Below are 7,289 nucleotides of genomic sequence, written 5' to 3'. Positions count from 1 at the left end.
GGAGCATAAAAACATACACAAAAGCTCCATAGGAGATTATTTCAGCAAGGCCTTTACACTTTTTAAAGGGCTTTGGTCACATTAAAATGAACAGAAGAGTTTGATTCTGGATCCGTGGACCTTTTTATGTTATGAGGTTACGTTGGACTTGACATATATTAACTAAGGAAACAAATTTCAGTCCACTTTTGTATGCCACGACATATATTGCACACATACTTGTCCTTTTATATTTCTGCATATATTTATTCCTATATCTCTATATTTATCTTTTTATCATAATATTTATCTATCATAACTCAGTTTCTACACTCATTTTATATGAGTCCTTGTTGTTTGTTGTATATTTGCTGCTATGATAACCCAATTTCCCTCTGGGATTAATAAAGTTTTTCTGATTCTGAAATTTTTTTCTAATTCCAGTTTCTGCATTTTACATCACATTATGTTGTTAATACTGCGTTGAAATAAGTGAAATCATTGTTTCAGTAAAGTCATGCTATGTGTACATCAATGCTTCCACAATCACATACTTCTCTTCTTAGATGTATTAGTTTTTCATACATAAAACATTAGAAAACATACTGCTGAGAAGTGTCTGTTGTTCTTAGTGAAAAAGAAAAAAACAAACCTTGAAGGGTTTCCAGAGTTTCGATTATCCAATTCTGATTTTCCTTTGCAGTCATGCGAAAGTTTTTCCAGTTAAAACCTTCAATCTAATAGTATCTGGTCTGAGACATATCTGAAGTGTTTGAGTGTAAAAGTAAAAGCTTATGAGACCCTTTTTAATATCAGCACAGCACAGGGGTTTTATATTTCTAAATGTGACTCTCTGCTATGGGCCGCATGGATGAAAATAAGCAGCAGAGTAATGGGAACAAAAAACAAGAGAAATATCATCCCAAAATAACTTAAAGTGCAGACTGAGCTACTTTTTTTTTTTACACTGAGAAATAATTCAGAGGTTTATGAGGCATTTGTGTTGATATATTGCAATAAAAATGCATTTGTGTTTATAAGACAGGCAATCGTAAATTGCCTTTTTCAGGCCTAAAGAATTTCCAATGGAAAATGGTGTGTGGGCTGCTTTTATGTAGCTCGTCTAGCCTTATCGGCAAATCCAAGCACATCAAAGCAGAAAAGCTCCTGCACCTCTAAGAGCTCCCCCCCTAAGAGTTAAAGATGCTATATTTTAGATTTCCACATTAATAATTGTTCAGACATCATTTTAAAAAACTTTAGCATATCAATAAATAAGACAAGACTGGCCTGCTCTTTTGGTATTAACCTACCCTTTTAATTTACTTTATCCACACAAACAAGAAAAATCAGGAAAAGCTCAGGACGATCCGCTGTTATACCAGTGCCTCATAATTCGAGTCCTTAGTTAGACTTTCAGTTATAGCTGAAGGGGTTTAACAAAAGTATTTTGTTAACAGTTTAGAAATTACATTTTTATACGTAGTTTTCAGAGGCTCAAAATGAGGCTAATTGGACAAGCTAACATAATTTTTAACGTAAGGATTGTTTTTATTATTTGGATGAAAATCCTTACCAGTTACTGACTGCTTCAAAATCTAGAACCCACAGTATAACCAGATTCTTTCTTTCCTCCGCTGAGATGCTCTGCCAGGCCTTTAGGTTGTTTGCTTGTTTGTGGGTTTCTGCATTCAGTTGTGTATTTAATAAATGAAAAGCATGCTCTGTTGGGTTGAATCATGCTGTATTAATCTGAAGCACACATGAAGGCAAGCACACTCCAAATGTGCGGTTGTGAAAGTCTGCAGTATGAAGACAGCAAAATAAATAGTAAAATAAGCTTTTGGCTGTAGTGCAGGATTAGATGTCATTGAATCAATTCCTCAGCTAATCCAGTCTGTTTGCCTAAGTATGCTCGGGCAAAATACTTAAGCTCAAGTTATGAGTGCGCATGAGGATGTTAGCTCTTAGACATAGAAAAACAAAGTGATTGTGTGATTGGATAAATGAGGCTTATAGTAAAAAGCAATTTAAGCACTCAGTTAGAGTAGAAGTGCTCCATATCAGCACCAGTCTATTTAAATGTTGGCAATGCCATGTGATGTAGTTCGAAAAGTTAACTGAACAACAGTGATGTAAGACAGCAGGGTTTAGCTAAGAAAACATATATAGTGAACTAAGCAGTATAGACAACATCTGACAAATAATGTTGACAATAACCGGGGTACTGGAATTCAAACCCATATACATGTGAGACATTATTTGTTTTGGAGCCTTTGACAATGTATGCCCGACTCTTTTTCCACAGCCATTCTTCAGACATAAAGCAGAAAGCAGAAAGAAGTCAATAAAGTAATTTGTAACACCACTGCATTGGCTCTCCGTGATCTCACTCAATTATCCTGTAGATCAGTGAGCCAGCTACTTCACAACTCCAAAGCAGATTCATTTATGCACTGTAGAAGGCCTGACTTGAAAAATGCACCAGTGCTGATGGGTATATGGGAATGTGAACTCTGTAAGTCTCAATTAGAGCCTGATATCCCAGACTGAGGTATGTAAGGTTATGAGGTTACAATTAAGTGAACAGGAAGCTTACTTGCTTTGTTTTTCCTCAGCTCCTTTCTCATTTGCAGCACCTGAGTCTGTCTTGCATAGATAGACTCACCTCACTGCTTTCCTTTAACTTGTGGACTTTTTAGCAACTGTCTGCGTACTATAATTTCCAGGCTTATTTGCATATCCTTTTGAGACAATAATGAATAATATGGCCTTATATGGTAACAACTGGTAAGATACCTATGTACCTTTTCAAAAATATAAGCTATTCACAATAAACAAAAACAATCTATATAACCATTTATGCAAATATAGTTTGTAACTGTATGCTTGAAGAACACCTGCAATATCTAGACAGTTAGTTGAATTGACAGAAGCTTGCATAGATCACGTGTAGTCTACAGTGAGTTGAAAAATTATTCTCTGCTGGAAGGAGATATGGTATAATTTTCTCTGTCTGCATGCTTCGATAAGCACAGTGAAATGCTAGACAATACCACATAGAGTGCAGCACATTTGAACCTTTGGAAATGAACAGCTCAACTTGTAAGAGGTCTGTTATAACGTATTACAGGAGTTGGGAATGAGTATGTGTTTCAGGAAAAGCAACTGGCTCCCTTAGACTGTGTTTTCATCCACAATGGATGTGGCTTGTCCTGTGTTTGTGATAAAACTCATTGTATATCCTGTCAAAACTAGCCAAAAATCAGCATAGAGTAGGAATCAAGTTTTGTTTTTGCAGTATCAGTACAATAAGACAAAATAACCAACTACAAGTGTATATTCAGCAACTCCAATATTATTTCTAATTGATGCTTAAAAACAATTGGTTTTTCAAATGTGCAATGTTACAGACAAAATAATATCCCAATGCAAAAATGAATCAAAGCAGCATTAATATTGCACTATGTTATTTCTAGACATTTCCCTTTATTTTATTTCCCCTTTTATCTTTACAACGTACTTACCTTGGACTTAAATGCTAGTTGTCTTTCTTGCTAAACTGCTTTCCTAGTTAACGTGATTCAAGATACTAGCTTATGTATAATGTCAGATGGTGGTGACTTTGCCTAACCACGTGAAAAGCATGCTCAATTCATTTTTGCTTTCATTCAACAATTTCAAATAGACAAAATGTGTCAAAAGTCAATTCTGTAGCCATGGAAACTAACCCCCCCCCCCTCACAAGATGTGATTACAAACCTATCTCTCTGTCTCTCAGAAGGTGACTTAAGCCATAATCTTTAGCCATTGTATTTGGTTTTAAATGTTTCTTTTTATTCATAATTTGGTACTTGTAATATAATGGATGTTATGACTGATACAGTTTCAAATTTGTGGCTCATTGAGCAGTATAGAAAGTTATAGACAGAAGGTTATAAGTCTTACAGACTTTAAAAAAATACTTGGGACATCTATTCAACATCTAACAAAAACCCCCACAAAAAAACAAAACACAGCGATAATGCAAATCCATCTCTAATCAAGTTGAAATAACCAATCCTGCTATTTTTATATCTGAAAATGTCAGCTGTTGTTTTGGCAAGAATAATGGAAAACACTCTTTGCCGTCCAGTCTAACCTCTGTGCTCGGGCTGAAGAAAATGGCTGCAGATGCTGTAGGAGTAATGATAATCTGACTTTACCATATCTGGCCCTGCTGTCTCTGATGAGGGTGCAACAGAGTTACAAGCTGCAATAAACCCCTGCAGGAAATAATGAATGATGCCATATCCAGCTGGCAATGGAAACATGCTGGGAGGTAGCACCATTATGTTCAATAACTGCTCTTGTTACTCGTAAACATCATTCTTCCATCAATATAAAAAACGGGAATTCCACACAGGACCTGTGTCAAGCCTCTGTCTGTTCAGTTTGACATTAGATAAACAAATTTTTAAAAAAAGCGATTTTATATGTTAATTTCTTCCACAGTAATTTACTGTTTATTAAGACATATCAGACAGGTTTACATTTCCATACAGCCAGAGCTGCTTGTAGATTAAAACATAGATTTGGGGAAACTGAACAGCATGTGTACCTCAGTCTGTCGTACCTGTGGTTCTGCTTCCAGCACACAGAAAATAGAGAGAGTTAATCCAATCTGTAAACCATATCCTCCAGCTATCTATCTACACACTTGTCAAAAATCACTGTTACGAGGTGACGGCTGTGCAGAGTGGCAGAAAATGAACAGCCAGCAGAAGGAGTTTTTTCTCTGAGTACTGCTCAAAACTAAAGACCTGCATGATAGAAGAGCAATATTAAAGGATAAGGCATGGCATAACATAGTGGACTGTAAATAATGATACTAGGCAGAAGTGTTACGTGCCACCAGGTAAGGCAAGCGACTACTTGAGCCCCAGGCCAGTAAGGGGAAGCCTTGAGGCAAGCTACAGCAGTGGAAATGTGCAAAGCTTGTGTTGACAGTTGAAGCGACCTAACCTTGCTAAGGGGGCCCCAGCTGCCTTCACTCTCTTCCACTACAAATGGCATTTATGATAAGAGGAAAAAGCAAGACATTGGTGAGCAGAGCAGACATTAACGATTAAGAATATTGCTAAGTAATTAAATGCTGCTAGTCTGTGATGTCACTCCCACCAGCATCACATTATTCCTTTTGCTCACGTTCACACTTAACAGCAGCATCTCTGCTGGGGACAGGAAGAGACTGAACAGGGTGATCCGAAGGGCCAGCTCTGTTCTTGGATGCCCTCTGGACCCAGTGGAGGTGGTGGTGAGTGACAGGAGAATGGTGGCTAAGCTGTCATCCCTGTTGGACAACATCTCCCACCCCATGCAGCAGACTGTGACAGCACTGAGCAGCTCCTTCAGTGGGAGAATGCGGCACCCACGGTGTGGGACGGAGAGATTTCGCAGGTCTTTCCTCCCCACTGCTGTCAGACTCCATAATAAAAACTTTAACTGATCAAACACACACATCCATACATATACAATAATACTAAGTGCAATAATCCTTTCTGTCATCGTTGTATTTTTACTCAGTTGTATATAGCATTTGTATTTGTATTCTATTTTTATCTTATTGTATATTTATTTTATTTTATTCCACTGTATATAGTATTTTATTTATTCTATCCTGTACAGTTGTGTACTGTATTTATTCTTATTGTATCCAAATTTTTGCCTCATAACTTTTGCACTGTCCACTTCCTGCTGTGACAAAACAAATTTCCCACATGTGGGACTAATAAAGGTTATCTTATCTTATCTTATCTTATCTTATCTTATCTTATCTTATCTTATCTTAACATTATTAACATAGCTAGCAGAGCTGCCTGGTATGTCCATGTCTGCTGGCTGTGATTTGAGGGAGTCGAGTGGGTGCAGCCAAGAGTCAAATCAGGACACCAGCAGTTGACATGTTAGGATAGCTAGCAGGCTGAAAAACTGTAGAAGTTGGAAGTTGCAGTATTAACACTTTATAACCACTCAGTTTGAGCTTGGGCATTGATACTGAAATAAACATGGTCTCTAGAGTGATGTTTTACCTGTTGTTTCATAGGAAACCTGTAATGGAGAGCAGGCATCCATGCACAGCTCTCTTCAGATCCCACCACAGCATTTCAGTCAGGTTCAGGTCTTGGCTATGACTGGGCCTTTGCAACATCTTGATATCTTTCTTCTTCAGCCATTCTGTTGTAAATTTGGAGATTAACTGGTATGGTATGCTTGGGATCACTGCCCTGTTGCACCACCCATTCTGGGAAAGCTTAAGTATTCTAGATAGCCTCTCCAATACTTTGGGATCTAGAGGAGTTCATGGTCAACTCAGTATCTGCAGGGTGCCCAGGTCCTGGGGCTGCAAAACAAATGTAAATGATCACTTTTCAGTCATAAGCTGTTTGTGCTAATATGCTGTTTTTGGTTTTCACCAAAAGTGGTGCTGTCTATTATGGCCAGACATCTCCATTTTGGTCTTGTCTGTCCAAGCAACATTATTTCAGGAGTCTTCAGTTCAATTCAATTATATTCATATACAACAACAGTGACAACAGCTGCCTCAAGGCACTTAATACTGTAAGGTAAAGACCCTACAATAATACACACAGTACATCTTGTGATTTGTTTGTTTGAAACTTTGCAAAGCTAAGCTGTTATCTTCTTTTTTAAGATAAAATGCTTTCTCTGAGAACCTTTTCCAACAAGCTAATGTTCAGGTTTTTGTAACTGTACCATTTTGCTATTTACATTGCATGCTGCCCCGCCCCCAAGAAGATTTTGGAATTGTGTTAAGACTCACCTGACTCCTCCAGACCAGCAGAGTGCCAACTGTAAAGGTGTTCACACTTCAGGTAATCAAGTGCATTTGATTACCAGAACTTAGTTGCCACTGCTTACTTTGTAATACCTATGGAGCTAGTAAGATGTACTTACGACACTGTGCTTTGCTTTGCTGTCATTTCACTTTCCCCAGCTAAATGAAAGAAACAATGAGCAGGGGCCTTTTAGGAAAAGATTATGGTTTGGGTCCAAGAGCAACTGGTCTCATTACTGAGATACTTACACATCTTTAAGACGCGAGAGGCTTTGACTACAAACAGCAGCATTTGATACCATGGTATCATAATAAACTAAATATTAGTATAGATAGTAAATATAGCAATAGTACAGGGTTAACCATTTATATGGATGCACCGTAATAACATGGGAATGGTTGGTGATATTAAAGTCCTGTTTGTGCACATTAGTATATGTGAGGGGGCAAACTCCTCAAGATGGGTGGTGAC

This window comes from Pundamilia nyererei, unplaced genomic scaffold (genome assembly GCF_000239375.1).
Source record: "Pundamilia nyererei isolate P.nyererei 1_Seehausen unplaced genomic scaffold, PunNye1.0 scaffold00083, whole genome shotgun sequence".
NCBI lineage: Eukaryota > Metazoa > Chordata > Actinopteri > Cichliformes > Cichlidae > Pundamilia > Pundamilia nyererei.
Note: the sequence above shows the minus strand (reverse complement) of the source record.